At 49.6% G+C, this 24,902-nt stretch overlaps 1 protein-coding gene across 1 annotated transcript in view; it reads right to left on the reverse strand.

Annotated features, from left to right (window-relative positions):
- DAAM1 (dishevelled associated activator of morphogenesis 1) overlaps positions 1-24,902 on the reverse strand; it is a 100,770-nt gene that overhangs the window by 63,275 nt on the left and 12,593 nt on the right. The window contains exon 2 of the mRNA XM_068398852.1: positions 17,907-18,004. The gene's annotated coding sequence lies outside the window, so the exon portion shown is untranslated. The remainder of the gene's footprint in view (positions 1-17,906; positions 18,005-24,902) is intronic.

Here is a 24,902-nt window from a genome sequence, read left to right on the forward strand (position 1 = left end):
GGTTATTCAAGGAGAAAAAACAACAGCCCCTGGCAACCTGGAGGCTTGCATTAGGAGAGCAAAAGGGACCAGTTCCACGCAGCATCACATGTTAAGTGTCCTGCTCCCACCTCCCGTTTATACCTTTGAGCACTAATTAGATCAATAAATTTAAGTCAGATTGTGATCTAATGGTGCCTTCTGGCCTTTACTATTGAGCGGGCCAGAAGAAATTAAGTTTAATTGCCCCTTTATGTACAGAGCCAGAGAAGACAGTACGGGAAGGGTCATTGAGAGAACTTCTAGCCAAACCCCAAATCCCAAGGCAGAACCGATGGGGCTGAATCATTCCCAAACAACTTTGCTTTCACAGAAACAAGGGTGGAAATGTGTGTGTGACAGGCTCAGCCTGGAAGCCCAGGGAGAAAAGGATGAAGAGGAGGAGAAGGAGCTTAGCCCACACACGCCACCAGGACCGACTGGCGTCCCCACACAGGACAGAAGCCATGGGCTGCAGCTCAGCGATGCACAGAGAGACAAGTTTTGTTGTTTTCACCAGCCCTAAATAAAAAGCATCAAGCCTACATAGCCCTGAGCAGTGCTTAAATGAAATCAGTTATTAGGAGAAAATTGGACCCCAGTGTCGCTTCCACCTTGGCTTTAGGGAAAGCAGAGTAGCAATTACCGCTTGCATATTCAACAGCCTCCTCAGCAAGTTAAATTAGCCCATGTGGAGCAATGGGCTGCCAAACCCTGTCTGTGACCGATGCCCCAACAAGCTGGTTTAAAGCCAGCACTCGTATTGCAGCATTGCGGTCTGCAGCCTAAAAATACCCAGCAAGGGTACAAACACATGCAAAGGAGCGTGCACGCTCCCCTTCACACCCGCCCCCAAACCCGCCCAGAAGCTAGGAGCTAAATCCTCAAATATGAATATTAGCGTGCTCTTTTTCTGGCTCCTCTCCCATCCCCTCCGAAAACAAGGATGCAAGATCCCGAGCGAGGTCTTTCTCAATGGGGAGCTTTATTTCAGTGCATTGCACAAGGGGAGAGTATTTTTGTGCAAGTGCAGTAACACTCACGGATCGTCTCTGCCAAGCCCTGACTGATTTCAGCATCTTGGGCCATGCCGCACCCTTGAGAGTTTCGGCACAGCCTGGGATGCTCCCAGCCGATGGAAATTTTCTGACTCTCTTCCATCACTGCAAAGTGACCTCCTTGGCCGGTGGTGACCAGGAGGTGCTTGGCATTGGTGGGCAGTTTTGCAAGACACTGTCACCCCCAGCAAGTTCTAGAGCCACACATCATGGATCACTTTTGCCAGCACATAGAAGGCAGAAAACTGGCATCCCACACGTTGCACCCTGTGCTTGTCCCATCCCACTGGTGAGCAATGGAGCACCCTCCCTCTGTGCATATAACACCCAGTGCACGGCACAGTGCACATCAAACCCGCTAATTACTTTACATTGTTTTTTTAAACAAACAATTCCAGATGATTTTCCTCCCACGATATGTCACATCCAGACCTCCACAGCAATAAAAGCTGGATGCTCCCACAGCATTTTTCAGACCAGCTGTACGTTTGAGGCATCCCCTGAGAAACAGCAAAGCCTTCTCTGGACATGTTTTGACTTTTCACCTTATGGACTCAAGAGAGCCAGCACCCTCCTTGGCTCTGATTGTAACCCAGCCTCTTCTTAGGTTTGATCCTGATTGCGAACCCTCTGAAACGTGTGCGCAGTGTTCTGCCCATCCAACCAGGCAGCAACATTTAGGCTTTTGCCCATTTCCAGAGTGAGAAGTGCTGCTCTGTTTCTAATTTGCACCAAAGCCAGTGCAAAGAAATCTTTTTAAAAGAGGAAGACCCAAGTGTTATTTAATTAAAAAAAAAAAAAAAAGAAATTAATCCTTTGTGTGGATGAAAAGCTAAGAAACAGGATTGCCTTCCCCTAAGCAGAAGCCACCTTCCCTCTAACACAGAAGTGCAGAGGCCCTGAGCTAGTCACCAGCACCTCCAGCACGGACCCAGCACTGAGCACGGTGCTGCTCCCGTTAAAAGCAACAAAGACAACTTTTTGCCCACAAGCTCCCACATGCATTTCCAAAAACCTCTTTTTTTTCGGTGTAAAGCTGTTTTCACGCACAGGGTGCACAGGAAAGGAACGTTTGTGTTTGGTGGAAATCCATGAGTGTCGGCAAGAGGGGAAAAAATCCCCAAAGCACTTGGCTAAAAAGCTTTAAACTATTTGATGACTGCCTTTTCCCCCTCCACCCACCCATGAAACAGCAGCCGTAAAAGGGGATGGGGATGGGACCCTTCCTGTGATGCCGCAGAAGAATCAGCTGCCAGGAGGAGCCTGACTCATGGCTAAATCACAAGAGTCACAATTCTCAGCGTAAACAAATCTCAAAGACTTCGGTTTCATGGATTTATAAACACTTCTGCCAAATCCTGAATTACCTCAGACATTCCTTCCCCTTCCCAGAAATCCTGTTATACTCCACGAACCCAACAAAGAACGTTTTGCATCTCCAAACCTTGCTGGGGCTGCCCAGTACCCAAAGGCCACCAGCACACTGCCCCTGATGCCGGCAGGAGCTGGCTGCAGTCACAGGCTCTCGGCTCACTCCCAGAAAGGTCCATCTGCCAGCATCCTCAAAAACCCAACCCTCGCCTAAAATGCGTCGCCTCCTCTTTGTATTCTTTCCTTTTATTGTGACATTCGTCACACGCTGAAGCATACATCTGGGCCTGCTGCCTCGCAAGAAAACATTTTGCTCTGCTCAAGGGCAGACGAGCTTCGGTGGCTCAATGGTGAAATGCAGGGTGCAGCAAGAAAAATCAAACCAGTTTATTCACAGAGCCAGTAAACACTTACATATTCACCAGTGAGGAAAAAAAAAAGTTTCACAAATTTGTAACACACCACAAAGAGCCCTCCTTTTTCCATTTAAACAAAATTTACACCTACTGCAAGCAGGAAAAGTGCTGCGAGAGACTTTTTTGTACGTGTCTGTATGGGGCTCCCATCTGGAGGTGTTGATGATGCTACTACGGGGAAAAGAGCAACAACCTCCATCACACTGTGAGAATATCATGGTCTGGCTTGCCTGTCGCCTCTCCAGCGCAGGAGCAAGCTCCCCGCCAAGGGAAGCACACGCGCTGTTGACTCTGCAACCCAGTTTTTGGGGAGGGAAGAGCGTGGTGCACAGCAGGGCGAGATGAGATCTGTCTTAACGCTCTCCAACTGAAATCAATCCTCAAAGCAGCACCGCTCAGTTTGGCAAGCCAGCAGAAGTCCGGAGCAGGGGATGGCTGCCGGTGTCTTGCAGGACCACATCTGTCCCAGGGCATAGAGATAAGCTTGGGTCCAAGGAGAAGATGCTGAGGGCTTGCAGCATCCATCCTCTGCAGCGGGAGCTGTCCCAGGGATCCCCACACAGCCCTTTACCCCACTGTAGTTGCAGAGACCAGCACAGCTCAATGCACAGATGAATCCAACTAGGGAAGATGCTGCTGGAGCACAACTTTGTTTAGTTTTTGAGGATTAAAAACCAAACCCTACTGGAAGTTTCTCAGTCAGCTAGATGGCAAGTGGCACAGTAACACTGAAGGAGGTCATGACTTCTCCACTAAAAGGGTAAATTTAATCAGTGATGAGCTGAGCGCTGGCACCAGGTCCTCTAAACCGCTACAGACCGCTTCTTAGGGAGCTCCAGCACATCAGCTTGGGCAAATGCCATTTATTTCAGGAACAAGGACAACAAGTGTAGTACCACAGACAAGACCCAGTTTGGGAACCTATATAAATATATGTATATATTTCTTAGTACTCACTAGGGTGCTAAACGATCCAATTCTACAAACACATACGTGCCTTTTTTCCAGCAGCCGTGTGGATTTGAGGTCCTTCTTTTGCAGAAGCAAACCAAAAACTGAGGTGGGGTGGTGGTGGGAGGAAGAAAGAGTTTTCAAGTCACATATTGCTCCCTTAAATGCCCTGAATGATTCGCATCCTAAAACCGCGGCCCAACACTTGTCGGAAGTGGGTTAAGCCCAAGAGGCTTCCCAGGAAGGTGGAGGGAGGCGGAGGTGGTGGGGGGCTCTCCAGGAAGGATGCTGAAGCATCCCCCTGCTCTCCTCGTGCCCCGTCCTGGCTTCAAAAGGCAGCACAGAAAAAGCCAGCAGAAAGGAAAGGTGATGTGAGGGGCCATCCCTCCCGCTGCTCCCCTCACCTCGCTCTTGTTTTGGGGTGGCAGCTACCAGCGCTGCATTGTGGTGAGGCTCAAAGGGGCAGATACAGCCCTTTCAGAGCCGAGGTCATGCACGGGAGGGATTAGCACCGACCCTGGGCTCTCCTGAACGCCCGCAGCCTTGCAGAGAAGACCCTCACAGAAGCTGTCCTTGCTATTTGAACCTGGTCTCTCAGGGAGCCTTTGCGGGTGTCAGGGCTCGGTGATGCCAAGCCTTGGCCAGGCAGCCCTCAAGGCCAAAAGCAGTCAAGAGAGGGATGCAAGACCTGCTGGGCAGCTCAGGGGGCTGCTGCAGCCCCGCTGAGCATCCTCCTCTATCTCAGCTCCATCCTCATCACCTGGCACAAGCACAAGCCAACATCCACCCCCACTCCATTTCCATCACTGCTTTTGGCCCCAGTTGGGGAAAATGCTCACACAAAGTACAACACACCTCCAGGAGGCTGATAATGCTGAGCTGTGCATCCGACCCCAGCGCATCAACAGTTACATATAATTAGTCAGGAAGAACAGCTTCGGTGATCAGAAACCTCCCAAGATGTCGGGTGCCGGCAGTTGGAAGGAGACTTCCCCTCTCCATATTCCCCTCTCCATCTGAAAGGATGTGGATTTAAGTAATTTCATTTCTAAGATCACTCCCAGCTCCGACTACTCCCTTTGATGATGCAAAGCTTTTGTCAATAAAAACTCAACAGCCTGGCAAGCGAGGAGAGAGGAGCTGTACTTCCCACTGGAAGAGGATATTTGTTTGCCAATTAGCCTTTTCCTGGAGAACAACAGTTCAATAAAAGCTTTTCTTTATTTTAATTCCCCCTTTTTTCCTCCCCCCCCCAGCCTCAAGCCCTGCTCCTCCAGTCAATATTCGGGCTCTGACCTTGATATATCGTACGCAAAGCCTCACTGCTGAGCTTTCCATTTCACTGCTACCCATTTCAGCAGTAATCCCCAGGGTGAGACAGGCTCTCCGAGTGTAAAACCTGAGAGCCTCTTAATTAATTTGGCATCGTAAACCGGAGTTTCCATGTTGCTCAGCAGCAAACACTTCCAGTCCATCAGCACAGCAACGGCTGCTGTGGGGCCACCACTATGGCAAGGCAATGAGTTGCTACCGGCTGAGTCCCGGTGGGCTAGTTTTGGGTCATGCTGGGAGATTTTTAGGATTATCCATGCTTAAGGTGAGGCTACTGGAACCACTAGTGTTCATAGAATCACAGAATCATAGACTTGTTTTGGTTGGAAAGGACCTTTAAGATCATCGAGTCCAACTATTAACCTAACGCTACCAAGCCCACCACTAAACCATGTCCCTAAGCACCACATCTACCCGTCTTTTAAATACCTCCAGGGATGGTGACTCAACCACTTTCCTGGGCAGCCCCTACCAATATTTGACAACCTCTTCAGTGAAGAATTTTGTCCTGATATCCAATCTAAACCTGCCCTGGTGCAACTTGAGGCTGTTTCCACTCGTCCCATCACTTGTTACTTGGGAGAAGAGACCAACACCCGCCTCGCTACACCCTCCTTTCAGGTAGTTGTAGAGAGAGATAAGGTCTCCCCTCAGCCTCCTGTTCTCCAGACTAAATACCCCCAGTTCCCTCAGCCACTCCTCGTAAGACTTGTTCTCCAGACCCTTCACCAGATTTGTTGCCCTTCTTGCAGCTTGTGGTGCGTAGCAAGCCGGGTTTTTTCTCTTTCAAACTGGAAACTGGGTGGAAGCTGCTGTAAACAGGAGTCCTTCCTAACAGGGACCCTGATGGGTAGGTATCATTAAACTTCTAGTCCAGAAAGTGCCCAAAGCAAAAAAACCCACATTTGTCAGATCTCTCAGCTGGCCTACACGCCACAATCTATCTGCAAAGCTGATTTCCCTTTAACAATTTTTAAATCCTGACATTAATCCAGAGTGATTTCTCCCCCCAAACTATGAACCTGGCATTGGGAATTCCTTGATAAAAATGTCTGATGGCAGAAATGGCCCACTGGCCGCTTCCCTTCCAGTACGACACTAAACCCTCCCCGTGCTTCAGCAGACGAATGCAGAAAAACCATATATACAAGCTCACGTCAGGCACAACGCGATCCCAACAGCTCCAACATGACGCCTGCTCCCACCATGCCTGGGAAAAAGTAGCAATTTTTATCACATTGCACTAAAAGACTGTTTGCATTTAAACATAATAAAGAAAAGCATGCGAGCACAGCAGGCGGGACTAATTGGAAGGCTTAATTATATTTTTTTAAGTGGATGCAACACGATGTGCTTTGACCAGGATGGAGCTGCAGGAGAGCAGGACTTGGCCTTCCCAGCAGAGCTGCTCAAACCCACCACCAGCAATTTGGAGGACCTGCCTTAATGGAGGCATGCTGTTTTGATTGCCTAACTACACTGACTCCCGCCGATGGCAGGGAGCAAGGAAGGGCTTGCTCAGGAGTCAGCCAACACATCGTTGCTGGGGATGGACCAAAGGAAGGTCCCTCTTCCCCGGCAGGATCATCCAGAGGGGAATGTCTGTCCGGTGGATATCCCAAGAGGATGCATCTAAAAATCAATAGAGGCTATTTTAATGCTTAATCCAGGAAAGTATCAGCATCAGCAGCATCAATACAAACCAAATTTAACCACACCGACTACACGCACAGGATTTTTATTTTTTCTCTTGTGCACTGATTTAACAACATCTGGTTTTCCCCAGACACTTTGAAGTCCAAACAGGGCATCCGTAGCATCGCTAATGCTTCACGCATCCTGCCTGCCTTCATCTCTATATGCTGCTTAAAAAATGAGCCTCTCCATCGCACTGGAGCCAACGTTCCAGTGAGGAAGCCCTCCTCGAAGGCGCAATATCGCAGCGACAGCCGCCACCTCCCTACCAAAGCTACGTACAGAAGCGCATTTCTCCTCTTTGCAGGTTTTCACACTGCACCCGCCACAAATTGCAATACAAACTTCCCATCCCTGTAGATATTTATACAACGATCTCCCTTTTCATTAAAAAAGGCAAAAAAACCACAGCTTCGCAATTGCAAAGAACTGCTTGAAAAAGTGACCCAAGGGGATGCTGAGAGGCTCAGACACCCTGAGAGAAGATAACTGTGTTTGAAGTTTTTAATTTAATCTCATCTGCTGCAGAAGGGCAGTTTGAGTGTTCACATATTTGGGACTAGCCACACTCCAGACACATCCACAAGCACAAATATACCTTCTCAGCAGCCACCGCAGGTATGACACAGGCTCAGAAAGCCACAATGTCACCCATTTCTGTTGGGGTACAGCACCACGCTCTGCCCTCTTCCATCCACCAGCTCCTTCCCGTGTGCCCACTGCTACCTCTGCAGAGATGCTCCATGGTTCAACACCATCATTTCACTCACCTTCCTGAGTCGTTGAACCAGTCCTCGATGCTCCTGGCCCTTTCCAAACTCACAACTCCTTGCAGACGACTTCTTGTGTGGTGTTGGAGTCCACCACTCTGGCCAGCAAAGTGAAAGTACTTCTCTGCATCGACACCGATTCGGTTCACTCACAACCCAAAGCAATGGAGATCTTCACCTCTTTGAGGGTTCTTGAGTCCTGGTGGTGGCAGGGTCTTGCAGAGGTCTTCACATCTGCTACCTGGGCAAGGCTTCACAGTACTGCTGGTGATCAGCACCTTCATGATATTCCTTCAAAGCTCCCCTCCTTTACTGGCTTCAGGGCGATGTATTTGACTGACGCCAGGTCCGCCCAGCTCTCCTGTGTGAAAGTGCGTCCCCAACACTCCAGAACACACCCCCATTCCTTTAGTAGCTTCCAAACTGGAACAGCTCTAGCAGCGGAGGTCACGACTGAGCTTCTTGCCAAGAGGAGCCACTCAGGGTTGCAGCTTTCCATTAACCAGCTCAACAGATCTTTCAACACAGCGCAGACAACACCGTTGATAATGAAGCAGAGCCCAGCATGTCTAACCGAGCTTGAAACCCAGTGAGATGAACCTTATTCCTCAATTCCTGCTTCTTCAGGCCCATGCTATGAGGGTCACAAGCCGGTCAGGCAAAGGCTTCAAGCAGGGCAAGCCACATTAATTGCACTCCTAAAGTGACTAAGCAGAGCCCTAACAACCAAAAAACAAAGCCAAGCCAGCGGCGATGGTGCTTTTCAGCTCAGGGACCACAACAACATCAGAGCATCTCTCTTCAGACACCCAAAGGTATCGTTGCCGTACACCTCCCACAAGATGGAGGTCACCATGAGAAGGGGCTGGATAAGGCTGTTTTCTGCTTAGCTCTTAGCAGGCACACCTATCTCAAACCCTCCCTACAATGGAACAAGAAGATCCAGAACCTCCAACATCCAGAACCTCCATCTCAAACCCCTCTCTACAACAGAGAGCCTGAAGGTTTGCTGCCCAGCCACTGCACTGAACCTTGGGAAACATTTACCTCTGTGTCTAACCTTGGCAGCCCACCACTCCAGATTAACCCTGAAGTTTGGACGCCCTAAACGCACACTAATGAAATAACTCAAAGAGAAAGGAACACGAAGATCATCCACAATCTTGTGAGTGTCCACAGGGGAAGGAAATTAAATGGCCTTTGGATTACAAATTTTCACAGCATTTTCCAGCAGAAGACATGTAACATTGCAGTGAAAGCTTGAAGAAGCTGCACACTGGATTTAGGTACCTGAAAACTCCAGATTCACTTCACTACCACAGGAGATTGCCACAAAAAGAGAAAACACCCTGAAATAACTGCTTCTACAGACAAAAAAAAAAACCATTAATGCAGGTTTTTAGAGCTGGCAAGAGCTACTTGTCCCCATCGACCGCAATATGAGCTGTGAGAGCAGGACAAGAGGAGAAAAAGCATCTTCCAGGCAATCACAGGCATTTTTTGCCCGGCTGAGTGCCTTGTGGGAGGAGCAACCCATGCATTAGCAGGAACACTTGAAGCACGCTGGCGCTTTATAAATTCACTTTCAGCAGATTTACCAACACGTCATATGGAGAAGGAATGTGTGCTATGCAAATCCAGCCCCAGACTGCTCCCTGCTTAATCTAACTTTAGATTCAAATGCTTATTACCATGGCGTCTAATCGGGTAATGCGTAATAGACAGGTTTAGTTTGGGCTCTCAGTACTTCAGCTGTGTTCTTAATAAGGCACCAAATGGAGGAAAAAGAAAAAAAGATAAAAAAACCCAACGCTGCAAAGCATTCAAGCTCTGGTGGAAAGCAGAGAACAAAAAGCAGGTGTAGACAAAAGTATTGACACCCACCAGTAAAAGCCAGGCAGATATGCAAACATTTGGCAGCTCACCAAGAACACAACGAACGTTCGTGTCCTGCTCACATCCCATCGTATCCCTGCAGGGAAGTAGGTGGCTGGTCTTTTGGGGGTCTCTCCCTTCCCTGCCCCATGAGACATAACAGGCTACAAGGATCTTACACACCCACGTAGGACCCATCTACCAGCAGCTAGCTCCCAGCAGTGCTGAGCACAGCTGGTCATACCATAACCTCCAGACTACCTTATGGATGCTCTGGGCATCCATGCCAGGACCTCCAGAGCCTGGGTAACATGTGCCACCAGGAGCTGTTTGCTGGTTTGGGGAGGAAGGGGTTCACGTACTGCATCAGGGTCTGCAGCAGGACACAGGGACTGTGGGAATGTCACTCCCGGATGCCACCACCTCCCTGTCTGCTGGCCATGGCCAAGGTCATCTCCGCTCTTACCCGTACCAGACAAGGTGATTCAGTTAACTTCTAAGTTTTTCAAATAGTCTGTCCAAGCCATATGCCACCCCTGGTACCTCAGGATACAACCGAGATGCCAACCTTTCACCTCCACCATGCAGCTACAACTCAGCCACCGTGCATCAGATATAACCCTGAGGCAGGGACACAAGGACCCACTACTCAGGCTTGACAGATCCTCCTCTCCATCTGCTGCTCATCTGCTACACAAAGCTTTCCAGCAGTGGAAGATAGTGAGGTTTTCAACACTGTTGTCCAGCTCCAACCTTCAGGATGCCAAATCCCAGCAGCTTGTCCTCCCCCTACTCCACAATGCCACATGGCACACAGACCTGCAACCAGCTCCAGCAATGGGTCAAGATATGCAAATATTGCTACCAGCCTCTGAAGACCCTACAAGACTGCGTTGACCCTGCTACACTACAGAAACTACACTTAGTGGGGCAAGCAGCACAAGGAATACCAACACTAACAAAGAGGAGACTTCCCTCTGTGAGCCTAAGCAATATAAGCTACATTTATATTAAGGCTGCAGGATGAACTTACATTTATTAGACATCAGAGAATTCACATAGGTGAACATTGTCCCTGCAACACCTACGTGTCTGTGCAGAGTCCTGCAGCATGGGCTCTCTGGTGTCTCATAATGTGGTAAATCCAGCTAAAGCACTCTGCAGCTTGGATGTTTGTAACATTTATGTGTATTTCCTGGTATCTAGTACAGACTGAGTTTTCACTGCATCCCTTCCCTCATTAAAAAAACCTCCACAACACCCTTCTAACATAGTGCCTGTTTTGACAAAACATGCAGCAGCTCTACATATTTGAGATCAAAATCAGTCTGGAAGAGAGGACAAAACCAGCCAATGGACTCGATGAATTGTCAGTGATGGGGAAGGAGAAGCAGATGGACAGACCAATTTTAAAGCTTCCTTTCATTAGGAAACTAAGCTAAAATCATGGGTTAACTTTCAATGATGCACGTTATCACTGAGGAAAGTGAGGCGGCTGATATTCTGCCTCTCAGGCACATGTGTTCTACGCTGCATCATTTACTGAATATTCAAATGCATTGAAAGGAGAAGGAAAACAAACCCAAAGAAACTATAGGTTACAGCTCACAGTGTTTTCATAAGCCTGTTCAAAGACCAAGCCAGATTTACCAGCACCTGCGTCACTGCCTGGCTGTGTGGGTGGCTGACCAGGCTCTCCCTCCATCTCCGCACCTCCCCAGGTCACAGCAGTGCCTAAAACTGGTATGGGGGACTTTTTTCCTTGCTCCTGTAGCCAAAATGACAGCAGGGATGGTTAAATGCGGTGAAAAGACCCCCTTTCCCACACAGCTCAGCCCACGGCGCAGAGGGAAGAAACCCTTTGCGAGACGCCCCGCCTGAGGGCATGAATGGAGATGCTAGAGGGGGAGTCTTTCCCAGTGCTGAAGGAGCCACGCAAATAGTATTTACCATGCCAGGAGGACTAAATACCCCAGCAAAGTCATACTAAGTTGTGAGCCAAAAAAGAAAGTGTTCACATTCCCATATGTACAGCCACTACCACTTCTGGAGCTCTGCCTAAAACAGTCTCCAGGACATGGGATGGATCTCCATCTCCCAGTGATGACTGTGAAGAGGTCCCAGTGAAAAGGTCCTTCATCCCACCATGGCACAGGGACTCATGGATAGTTCACACACACATATTTCCAAGGGAAAAAAATATTTCAAAGCCTCAGAAGCTGCATTTCTGGAGCTGTGGATAACACACATGTGAAGAGCACGGTTCACTTACGATAACCCAGGATGGCAACCCACTTGAGATGTAAAAATAATTTAACGAATAAGTATATTTAGATTTATAACCCCACAGAAGCTTTATTTATAGGGATGCCAATCACTTTTACACAGATATAAAATTGGCTGGCAGAATGCCTTAGACTATATCGAGAAACCCATCTGTAACAAATCTAAGCCATGACAGCTCTGCATACGTTTGGCCAAACAATAACACTAATGCCAGCCATCTTTACTTTAAACGTACAGATGGGCTGGGGGGCTTGCCAAGCCTGCCACATGGCCAAAGATGGATGAATTTTGCTATCACCTACTGTAAACTGGTGTCCTGGTTTGGCCCAAACCAGGCCAATTAGTCTTAGAGAAACCAAGGTCACTGCTAAATTCCTCACTGCTTACGAGTGAAGAGCCAAAGGGGGGTCACAGCTGCAGGGGGGAGCAGACAGGGCAGGTGACCCAAGATTGACCAACGAGGTATTCCATCCCACACACGTCATTCTCACTTTCTTATTTATCACTAACCCACTGCCTCCTGGAGGTGGGGCCCAGGAGGGAGGGGCCCTCCTGTCTCCCACTGATTGGTACCAGCTTTGCCAATTTTCCAGTTAAAAGCCTGCAGGTGTGATGGCAGGGAGAGCTATTGCATTTTGCCCTCTGCCCGTGCTGGGGGGAGCTGCTGCATTTTCCCCTCTGCCCGTGCTGGGGGAGCAACTTTGCCTGAGGAGGATTTCCAAGCTCTTGATCTTGGTTTTGTACATATTTGTATATATTTGGTTATTTCTATTATTATTGTTATTATATTCTTTTTCATTATTATAGTTTATTAAAACTGTTTTAACTTTCCAACCCATAAGTCTCTCTCCCTTTTCCCTTTCCCTTTCCCTTGCGGGGGGGGGGGGGAGAGGGTTAACAGAGAGCATCTGCCACCTGGTTAATAGCCAGCCCAGCTTTAAACCGTGACAACTGGTTGGGGAAAGGACCAGAAGGAAAACCAGTCACCATCTGGGCTGTGTGGATGCTAATACCAACGCAATGCTGCCTGGAGAGCAAGCCAGCATCCAGCTGCCTACAGGTGAACAGGCTTTTAAAGCCTTTCATCACTGAAATGGGGAGCTATAAGCATGGAATAAAGACCCACTGGAGCTCTGCAGCACCTTTAGAAGGCGAGGGGATTAAGCTAGGGCTCTTGTATATAGTTTTTTCGATCCATCACTAAAGACACAAAGCTGGGACAGAAGATGCAGGAGAAACTAATTGAAAGTCATTGCTTGGCTCTCGATCTCAAAGCAGGTGTGGATTTCTAGTGAGGCTTCTCCTCTCCCACCACTGCCCAGGATCTCGCAGCTTTTTCTAAACCTGCAGACGTCAAGGGGAGAGGTTGCCATTGATTTCCACACAGTTGGTGTTGCAGCATCCCAAACTATCCTGGTGTTGCCAGAGTGGGTCTGGGGGCTTTCTGTTGCTGCTCCTCCAGCTCACGCAGGGACCACCTGGAGAACTGAAAATCCTTATCTAATTCACAAGAAACAAAGAAAAAACTGCTGTTGGTGCCAGTGGGGCTTCTGGGGTCTAGTTGTCTCAGAAATGGGGCAAAACAGGGATGGCTCCACGTCAAATACAGACTATAGGTAAACGCATCTCATCCATGAAAGCTGCAGTATTTTGGCAAATGCCAAGGTGGAAAAGGTTACTCTGGAATATTACTTTGAATAGCTCTGGGAACAAACCCAGCATTAATTTTCAACACTTATTCAGCAAACGATTTGAATAAACTGAGGGAGGCTTGCACACACATACTGACAGCATTATTTGGTAGATTTTTGCCTCTGCTCCTTAGATAATTTATGAGAAAAAAACTCCCAGCAAACATGATCGCCTTCCAGTTTGATGCATGGATTCAACTGACCCTGCCTTGCGAACAAGGTAACCTCTCAAGATCCCTTACAGCCCAATTTTAATACCATTTTACACTGCAAACTGTTTACACGCTGACATTTGCTCTGATTCATCCCTGGAAATAAATATGTCTAAAAGAGTAACTGATGGAAAGGAAAAACAAAAACCCAACAGCAGTTCCCTCTCTCAAGGACAAAGCAAAGGAAGACAACCAGATGTGGAGCTACGACATCCCCAATCCAAATGTTTTCCAAAACATTTCCAAATGTTTTCCAAAGCTTCCAGATGAAGCTTTCACATCTAGGCTTCAACTCCACCAAAGCCTCGGGCTACATTTGCAGCCCGTGCCATTATTTGAGTGCAGCATCCACAGTGCGTTCCAGTACACGCCGAGGAGACGGCTGGCGATGACTTTTCCAACGACACACTTGCCAAAACACACTCAAGACCCTTGTGCAGAAAACACAGTGTTTCAAAGAAAAACTGCCTCTACTTTCTCAACGGGGCATCTTCCAACGTGACGGAGCTCAATCACTACATGGGCTTTCAGGAAGAGAGAGACAGTGAATACACGTGGCCAGATGTCCTCACCTTCACGGCATGCTTTTCAGTTTATTCCAAGCACCTTAGGAAATCACTCCTCAGCCTCTAATCCTTTGGAATTGTGGAAAATAATAAAATAAAAAATAAAATAATTTAAAAAAAAATATTTAAAAAACCCACTTATGGAAAGTTAAGAGAGAAAAACATACATTTTCTACATTTAAGCAAGAAATCCTGAAGTTTTTGTCCACCACCAAATGTGGACATTTATGGTTATTACACAGCCAAACCTGAGATGGTTGTGGCAGATGCTGGTCTGAGTAGCTGACCCCAACCGCAGCAGCCAAAGGGTGACCAGCAACATCTCAGCAGTGCTCAGCTGCAAGAACCAACCACTTTAGGGACCAGTGGGCTGACACACAGCTGGTCCCTGTCCCCAGCCTCCTAACCCTGCTGCTGAGGCGACAGCTTCTACCCACGCCCATGGCATCATCAGAAACGGCAGTGCCCGTAAAGCAGAGTCTCAGAGGTCCTGCAAAGTCCAAAGCTGATCTCCACCTCTTTCAGCTTGCTTCTGGACACAATCAAAACCCAAAGCAGGCTCCTTTCCGAAGGAGCCCTTCTATCAACTGTATGTGGGTTTTTGAATAGACCTTTTGTAGAGTTGCAAAAAACGCCTTGCTCGAGGATGATAAAGTCTAGACACTACAATATATTTTCCAGCTGATGCAGCAAACCTAAAAAGCCCTCCCTTGATCTTGGACTGCCATGATCAAAGCCATTATCCCATTCGGAGCCCTTCTGAAACTTTAGCTTCCAAATGTGCAAGTTATTTTTAAAATCTAAACCAGGCCAAGCCTCTCGTTTGGAGTTTTACGAGGAAAACGGGGTGTGCTTCTTCCAAACTTTCTCCCCTGCCACGTCTGGAAGTGGCTGGTAGGCACATGGCAGAGGGCAAGAGCAGGGGAACCATCCCAGTCTTGGGGGCACCTCAGTGGCACCCAGTGGACACGGTCTGCTTGCATGGGGGAACACAGCCTGTCCCCCAAGGGTGGCTATAGTGTGGGGGAATGTGCCCCACCCTTAACCGAGATGAAGTTTTTTGGAGCGCAAACATCCTTTGCACCCCCATCCTTAGAATTTGTGCCCACCTTTGGCATCCTCTGTCACAGGGTTGTGCTATTCTGGGGCCCAAGTAGAGGAAACAGCTTGAAATACCTTAATTTCTACAGGAATTAAATAAAACTAAATGCTATGAGTTTCCTTTACCAGGTAGCAGGTCACCCAAGCACACAAAGAACAGCCAGTTCTGTGCCAAGGGACAACCAGGGAAATAAGATATTCCGGGAAAAAATTCACCTTCCTGTTTCCTGGAGGAGTATTTCAGGTGGCTGAAAGGAAAGAAGAAACGCACAGCCCTGCAAAGGCATAGGAAAGCCAGAGAGGCATCAGCTTTGCCTTAAGAGGGATGCTCAAAGAGAGGCGACAAAAGACCAGTCAGCCCATCCCAGACCAGGCAGTACCACGTGGTAAGCACCAAACCCTCTGGCATGCAGTGGCCACCACAGGAGAGGGGACCTGTGGTCAGTCCTGATGGCCAAGGCTTGCAGGGGCCAGGCTGGGAGAAGTCAAAGGGTGGGCGATCCAGAGTGATGAGGAGCTTGAGGACAGCTAGAAGGGCTTTTTGAAAGCATATGGCCACCAAGCTGCAGGTCCTGTGTCCCAAGGTGGACTTCTAACACGGGGATGTTCTTCAAAGAGAGGTGGGTACAGAAAGGAGAAGAGAGCAACACGGAGCATTCACATGCTCCAAAGCTATTTAAAAGCCAAATTTAGCTCCCTAGTGAATGCTTCATTGAACTGAACAGCTTCTAAAGCACCAGGCAATCAAGACACGTTGTCTCCTTTTCCTTCCAGCGTTTGCCTCCACAGCACTGCCCGCTTCCCTTCCCCTCCGTGCTTTCACCCTCCTCAACTCCCAGAAGCTCTGCTCCTCCTCCCCACCTCTCCCTCTTCCAAACCAAGCAGATCTGTGAAAGGCTGAGCAAAGCGGGCAAGCATGTGCCAGGAGGATGGGGATTAGAGACCCACCCCGTCCTCTCCGGCATCCCTCACTGCGGCCGGAGAGGCCATGCTGGGCAGGAGAAATGGCCGCACTGCACGTCACACATCCCCAGCGCTTCAGGAGGTGGCGTCTGAACCTCCACCAGTTTTCTGGCTGGGAAAATGTCAAGGAAAAAATCAGGTTGACAGCCTTCCTTAAGAATATTTCCATTAAATCAGACTTTTCCTACCCCCCCACACACCAGAGCAGACAGAGCGAGGGCCACCAGCAACCTGGCGCCAGCTGTGACAGCTGCCACATCAGTTCCAGAGGGAACAGATGATTTCCAAGCATCTCCCAAAAATGTTGCTCAGGAGCTGGGTGAGGTGGACAGGACATGGAAAATCTGCTTGGCTTCAGCTCTGCCACAGCAGAGTCCAATGCGTGCCCCAATGCAGTGGTTTGTCCTTACTCTCCCCAACAAATGCAAAGAAGAGATGGACTTCAACCTTAGCCTCCATGCAAGCACGTTTCACTGGGTCTACTGAAGCCACCAAAGCCCCGCAGATCCCAATGGCCCCAACTTGCACTCGTCCTGGTCCCTTCTCTCTAAGGAGCTTCTCCGGGGAAGGTGGAGAGCAAAGCCCCGCTGCGCATCCGTAATCCCCGAGAAGGGCTAGCACAAAGTTACTGACCTCAAAAATTTATGGTCCCCATCACACAGGAGAGCAGAGGAGCTGATGGCAATAGCTGCTTCTGGATTTAAAAAGTATCTAAACCCATCACGGAAGAAGTGTGCACCCCAAACCCTTGCCCCCACAGTTTGCACACCTGACATGATAAATAAGGCAGTGAGGGCAGCCGACGAGCCAGCATCCCGGCATGCAACCTCTACCAACCCCTACCACCTCAGCTTGGGAAGAAGGGGAAACCAAGGGGAAAAAAGCAAATCATCCAGCCTCACACTGCCATCAGCACGGTGGCCACTCTCAGCTGCCCTCAATGATAAATATTGAAGGGCAAATATCATGCAATTCGTTTAGGTGCCAAGCACGAACCAGGGGTGCGTTCGGCACCACATCTGCCTCGTTGCGAGGCTTTCCAGCCATCCTGTCCTCTTCTACAGTGCTTTTCCCTGTCCTTCTCATCTCCAGTGTTAAAGAGAGGGGAAATTTGTACACCACTGGTCCCCCTGCCCAAACCAAACGTGCAAATACAGGCTCAAAACCAACCTAATTTCCAATACTGGCAAACTTATTGTGGTAATTTATTTCCGAGCAGAGCTGTGATTTTTGTGAGGGATACCACTGGGTTAAAGAGTCAAAGGCGTAACTGTACAAGCAAAAGCCCTTTATTTCTGTAAAGCCACCCTTTTTTCCCCCTCCCGTCCTGAAATGACAGGGAGTAACACAGCTCTTGCCAGTTTAGTGGGGTATACACACAGGCTTGGCTGAAAGCAACCTCATTAAACTGGCTGGGTCGTTAAGCGCCAAATACACAGTCCTCTGATCGCTGCATGATGGGCTGGGAACCAAAGGCAGCTCACAACTAAACCAGTGACAGTCAGGAAAAATCCTTACAAACCCCCCCAAGCAGAATCCACCAACACCATCCCCACCCTCCCTTCTTCTTTTTTTTTTTTTTTATTTTTTTATTTACTTACACAAGCAGCATGACAGATAACTTGGAGGAAATCAGATGCTTAATGATTAAGCGACACTTAGGCAGCACTCTGGAAGATAAATACGCCCTTTGGAAACCCTGCAACAAAAACAGAAGGTATAAACAGACAGTAACTAATTATTCTGATTAAATCTTGGAAGACCTGAAATACCCGACTGGAGCAGAACAAAGCTGGTGTGCACCGGGGCTGCTCAGAAAAATAAGTCACACCCTTTTTTAAAAGAATTCATCCAAACAAACCCAAGTGCTTCTGTGTTGTTTTTGTTTGCGTGAGTGTTTCTTAAGGTCTAGGCTGATAGGAAACCTCCGCCGTATCCCGGAGGGATCCCATCGCCTTCAGCTAAAATTAGACTTCAAGGAAAGCGGGCGAGGGCGGGTGCCTCCAACGTGCGCCGGCACGGCGAGGCTCCCGCCGCGCGCTTGAGGAGCGGCGCGTCAGGGTTTTTCCTCCCCTCCCATCAAAACTAAAAAGAAAGGGTTTTTCGGATTAAAAGAGATTAAGGAAAATAAATAAATAAGGCGTGCTCGTAGGGAGAAAGGAGAGGACAGCAGGTCTACCCCGCTGCCAGGCTCAGAGGGATCCAAGCCAGGACCAGGATGCGAGGAGGTGGGGATGCAGCTGAGCCATGGGGACAGGACGGGATGCGATGGGATGCTCGACCCAGCAGTAAGAGGGATCAGCAAAGCCCACCCGCAGCTCACCCACCACTGCCAATGCAGAGTAAGGCACCTGCTTTATTGTGGCCCGTGACACCAGCGTCGGGAGCCTCCGTTACAGCAGACGGTGTGCAGAGCAAGACAAGGGGATGTGCTCGGTACACATTCCCCTGCTCTCCTTGCCTTGGAGGAAAACCATCATTTTCCTCCTCCCCTTCTCTCTGCCCTCCCACCACCACATTAAATCTCAGCAGAGCTCGGGGGAATATTTAATCTCAAACCTCAGTAATCAATCAGTTCACCCTCACGCATGATAAAGAGTCACAGCAGTAAGCACCAAATCCCATTTCTACCCAGCAATACGACGTTTTAATTACGTACATAAAATTTCCCTTTTAACATAAATCCTGAACAGATCCAGGCAGCCCCTGGGTTGTTGGTGGGGAAGGACACGACGGCAGGGAAGAACGTGGGGATGGGGGTGGGGGAAAGGGAGAAGAAGCCATCCTGGCAATTATTTAAAATGACAGCTTTGTACGGCTGCTGCAGTTTGCCGTTGGCACGACAATGCTTTGACCTTGTATTCGCTGTCCCAGAGGATGGGCAGCAGCATGGCGAGCAGCAAGCCCCCACCCAGCCCCGTCACAAGAAGATGCATGGGTATTATCCCAACACACCAGCAAGCATGCAGGAAAATGGGGACAGAATCACAGAATCAATCAGGTTGGAAGAGACCTCTGGGATCATCGAGTCCAATCTTTGATCTAACACCACTGTGTCAACTAGACCATGGCACTAAGTGCCATGTCCAGTCTTTTCTTAAACACGTCCAGGGATGGTGACTCCACCACCTCCCTGGGTAGCCCATTCCAATGTCTAATAACCCTTTCTGTGAAGAAATTTTTCCTGATGTCTAACCTGAACCTCCCCTGGCGAAGCTTGAGGCTGTGTCCTCTAGTCCTGTTGCTAGTTGCCCAGGAGAAGAGGCCTACCCCCACCCCATTACAACCTCCTTTGAGGTAGTTGTAGACTGCAATAAGGTCTCCCCTCAGCCTCCTTCAGGCTAAACAATCCCAGTTCCCCCAGCCACTCCTCATAGGACATATCCTCTAGACCCTTCACCAGTTTTGTTGCCCTCCTCTGGACTCGCTCCAGCACCTCAACATCTTTCTTGAAGTGCGGGGCCCAGAACTGAACACAGTATTCAAGGTGCGGCCTCACTAGTGTCGAGTACAGGGGGACAAGCACTGCCCTGGTCCTGCTGGCCACACTATTTCTAACACAAGCCAGGATGCTGGTGGTGCCTTGGCCACCTGGGCACACTGCTGGCTCATATCCAGCCAGCCGTCGACCAACACCCCCAGGTCCTTTTCTACCAGGCCACTTTCTAGCCACTCTTCCCCCAGCCTATAGCAGTGCACGGGGTTGCTGTGGCCAAAGTGTAGGACCCAGCACTCGGCCTTGTTGAACTTCATACCATTGGTCTCAGCCCATCTATCCAACCTGTCCAGATCCCTCTGCAAAGCCTTCCTACCCTCAGGCAGATCAACACTCCCGCCCAACTTGGTGTTGTCCGTGGATTTACTGAGGGTGCACTCGATACCCTCATCCAGATCATCAATAAAACGCACAATGGACACATGTGGAAAGGTTTGGGCCAGGCTGTGATACAGATAACAGCAACCAGGCCCCACCACCGGTGCTGCGAGACTTACTCCAAAAACTGTTCACATCAGAGGGAGGCTTTCCAGCTGGGTTTGAGCAAGTTTGGGACAGTTCCCTGTAAACATTTGGGTTTTTTTCCAAGTGCAAGCATGGCCGGACCAGCAGGACCATCACACAGCTGCCAGTGCAACAGGTAGGCAGCTGCAAGCAACATCCCTCCTTCTCCCAACCAGACCAGTCCCGAGTGGCATAGCTCACAGCCAGCTATGTTAAAAAAAATATATATATTTTTTTAAAACATAAACACATGCACAGATGTTTCTCATATATAGGAACAAAAGAGGGGACACCCCGCTGAAACCCCGTGTGCAGCTCAGCTGCTCTCTGTAGCGATGAAGGAAATGAGAAGCAGAGACCAGGCACACACCCGCCTGCCATGGCGTGGTTTGGCTCTGGAAACGTTTCTGGATTTCCCAGCGTGAGCTCTGACCTCCAAGAGCTGCAAAATGGTCTCAGAACCACTCTGGAGGAGAAGCAGAGGGGAACCTGGGAGCTCAGCTTGGCAGGTGGAGCAGGATGGAGAGCCAGGCTCTGGGTGCCTACAGGGACAGCTGACCCCAGGCCATGCCCCATCGGCTCAGACATCCCCAAAACACCTGTCACGCACCAAGAACAAGTCAGGAACCACCTCCCGCACATGACAACAGCCTTTCACTCCTCAGCGCAAACAAAACACCCCAAACCCATGGCGTGCAGCAGAAAGCAAGGTCCCCTCACAGTGGATGAACCCACCCGTGACCATTGCTCCAGCCCCACCAGACCACGGTGCTCAGACAAAGCAAAGGAAACAAGCTGGGGGTTGGGGTTCTCAAGGTTATCTTTGACACCTCTATGTGTAGCAGGGCCAGGTTTATTGAACCCTCTTTTTTCAGGTGGATCCTGTGGCGGGCTTCTGCAACACACGTGCATCGCTTTCAGAAGATGTGCGCTCCTTGGCTTGCAAAAACAGTTTTTGGAAGGGGAGGTGGCACTGCGCAACAGGAATTTTTCAATTCCTCTCTACAGGAAACATCACGCAGAGATCTGCAAGGGAAAGCTACCTGTAACCAAGATTTCCACACCATGGTCTCCTTCCAAAGGCCAACACTCCCTCCCCTCCTTTAATTTTTGGCTTCGGTTTCCCCAAGACCTGTAACATCAGGAATTACTTGGCACAAGGGACAAATTCCTCGAGCTCCACACACATACCTAGAGAAATTATTGCACCTACACCCTCCCTAACTGCTTTAGCCCACATTGGGAGATGCACAGTTAAGAGGGACCAGGCACTATCAGCCACCCGCAGCGTGTTCCTGGAGGATCTAGCCATATCTCCATTCTCTCCCAAAGAGCAGGACTTCACAGTGCAATTCAGGACAGCGACACTCAGTGCAGTATCTAGGGCAAATTAAACCTCCCAGGCACAGCAGCAAGCACGGATTTATTGATTTATGGAAAATGACCTTATAAATTACCTCATTCAGATCAATGGGACAAGACAAAACGAGGGCTATCCTCAGCGGTGACAGGCTACAGCGCTATCATTTCAGTCCCATACTCCAGAAGAAACCACTCTTTTGGAGCAGACACTTCTAATAGGGCTTCACAGGGCTGAGAGAGGATGAAAGAGGTCAGAGTGGACCACCCAGTGCCATGCACACCGTGCCATATCTCACCCGGTCCCCACCTCTCTGCCCCACATCAGGCAGACCTGATGGATTATTTTGCAAGCAAGCAGCTAAAAATGCTGCTTGGCTGAATGCACTTTCATCAAGCTCAGTCTCCCTCTCAGGGCTAACAGTGGTCTGGACCCAGGATGCTGTAATTTTCACAGAATCACACAGAATCAAACAGGTTGGAAGAGACCTCAGGGATCATCGAGTCCAACCATTGCCCTGACACCACCCTGTCAACTAGACCATGGCACTAAGTGCCATGTCCAGTCTTTTCTTAAACACATCCAGAGATGGTGACTCCACCACCTCCCTGGGCAGCCCCTTCCAATGGCTAATAACCCTTTCTGAAAAGAAATTCTTCCTAATGTCCAACCTGAACCTTCCCTGGCAAAGCTTGAGGCTGTGTCCTCTTGTCCTATCGCTAGCTGCCCGGAAGAAGAGGCCGACTCCCGCTTCACTACAACCTCCCTTCAGGTAGTTGTAGACTGCAATAAGGTCACCTCTGAGCCTCCTCTTCTCCAGGCTAAACAACCCCAGCTCCCTCAGCCGCTCCTCGTAGGTCAGACCCTCCAGACCCTTCACCAGCTTGGTCGCCCTCCTCTGGACTCGCTCCAACACCTCAACATCTTTCTTGAAGTGCGGAGCTCAGAACTGGAGTGTTTGTTCCAGGAGTTAACGGAAGCTGAAAAATAACTAAATACCCACATGTACCTGTGCCACGCTCTGGATAGCACGCATCTGGCTTTGGCTTCTAGACGCAGGCTGTTTGCTGGACTGATGAGCCACTGGATGCCCACCACCACCCCCTGACAAAGCGAGACATGCTCACATTTTTTAGCTTCTTGATGAAAAGGCGAGAGGAGTGCTCGCATTCCCCCAGCATGAAGCATTTCCCCAGCTTTTATTCACGTGTAGCACTTCCCCGCACCCTCATTAGTCAAACCAGCCCCGTCAAACACCGAGGGCAGGGCCAGGCGCTGCCCTTCCACCGCGGGCTCAGCAGCAGCCCTGCTCCCAGACTGCCTTGGGCAGGAACGGTCGCAGCTGATCACAGCTCAAACCGCTTTCCACAGCTCCAAATCACCTCCTGGGATCACTTCCCAGCATCCCTATCTTCAGATCGTCTCCTAGTTTTTACAATCAGTGCCAATTTGAGAGCTACTTTAAAAAACCATCAGCAAAGACGCTGAGTCACATTGGATGCCTCCAGGACGGTACCTGCGGAGGTCTTCTAGGAACGCCTCTGCCTCATGCAAACTCCCCCGCTGGTAACTTCAAAACTACAATTATCTCTGCAGATTAATAAAGGGTACCGCATCTCTGGCAGCAATCTGAGGCAGGGACTCCCAGCAGCAACGAGTGCAAGTTGTCAGGGCGCGCAGGCACACACAGCTGTGTTTGCGGTCCCCATTGCTCGCAGTCACCCACGCCCCGCCACGCTGCCTCACTCACTCCCCAAAACACACCCCAGTCCCTCCGGCACTGATTAGTATTTTGATAAACAAACGTGTCTGGTCACATCTATTCACTTAACTCGCCATCGAGGGGTTGCCATTCCCACGTGCGGAATAAAATGCTAAAGGGTTTCGCATCCCTGGTGTGACACCGTCCCTCCTCCCAGCCCCAGAGCACGGCTCCTGGCTCCGCAGCATCCTTCTGCCTCAGGGACCGGGAACCACCACCCTGGATGGACCACCTGCCCTCACCCTGCTATTTGGGGGTGGTGGGGAGAAAACGGCACCTTTATAGAGAATTAAAAAAAACAATCAATGGATTTGTAGCTCTGCAGAATTCACAAATGTCCGCTTCGCAGCAGACCGGCCGTGCGCAGCACTGGGGAGCATCAGACACGAGCGCAGTTTCACAGAGACCCCAGAGAGGGTGATCGAAACGGAGGGCACCGGCCACTGCTCACAGCTCTCAGGGGTACAAGAAATAACACTGCAGTGCTCAGAGCTGGAAAGGCTGCAAGCCCTGTCAGCCCTTCCCACCCCAGGCGAGAGGGGGAACGCGCTGACACGTGTGCTTTGTGCAGGTCCTTTCACTCCTGGCTGTCGGGTCCAAGCACTTTTTGGTTGTGCCGCCTCAGAAGTCACCCTCATCATGAAAATCTTTGAGGACAAGCACAGCAGCGTTCGGGGACTATCATTCTCTGCTGCAGCCCTAAAACGAGCTCTGCGCTCTCACCGCAGAACAGCTGGCACCCAGATGAGGCAGGTGAGCCCGTGAGCATCCCTGAGCACTGGGCACTTCCCTTCAGCTGCTGCTCATGCACACCTGAAGCAATACAGAACACGCACTGATACACCTTTAAAGTCAGTGCAACGCAGGAATATGCAGCCAGCAAATACCCACCTCTTCACTCACTGGAAATTATTTGAAATGGCAAAGAGGAGAGGCAGAGTGAAGGGCTGGAGCCAACTCCAGCAAACGCTGCGGGGATGAAGGGGCAGAGGGCTGAGGACATGGCACCACCCGCTGTGGTTTTTGCCCTCGCCAGGGCACCTTCTTCGGACTACGAGCGCTGCTCCGCTCCTGAGACACCGGGAAAGCACAAACCGCCCTGCCCTCGGAAAGTGGATCTCTGCTTTTCTCAACCAACAAACTCAGGCATTGTCACAGAAGTCGAGGAGTTGGTCTTTCAAGGGTAAAGCTGATTCCCCCTACTTTTATCTAAAATTTGCCTCCCCTCTCCATGTGTAAGCCAAATCAGGGATAAATCAGGGGTAAAGCAGGTCAGTAGCTCATTCTTTTAGGTACCATGATGATTTTTTTTTAAAATTAAAGGGAAACTCATTCACTTAAACACATCAATCAGCTTAATTATCCCTCTCCAGGAGTTGTTTGGGTTGTTTTTTTTTTTTAAAAACAGAAGCAATCAATCATCCCACAGAGGGCAAACACCCATTTCCCCTGGAAGCCCCCACCTCCAGCCGTGG

The sequence above is a fragment of the Nyctibius grandis genome, chromosome 4, assembly GCF_013368605.1.
Source record: "Nyctibius grandis isolate bNycGra1 chromosome 4, bNycGra1.pri, whole genome shotgun sequence".
Classification (NCBI taxonomy): Eukaryota; Metazoa; Chordata; class Aves; order Nyctibiiformes; family Nyctibiidae; genus Nyctibius; species Nyctibius grandis.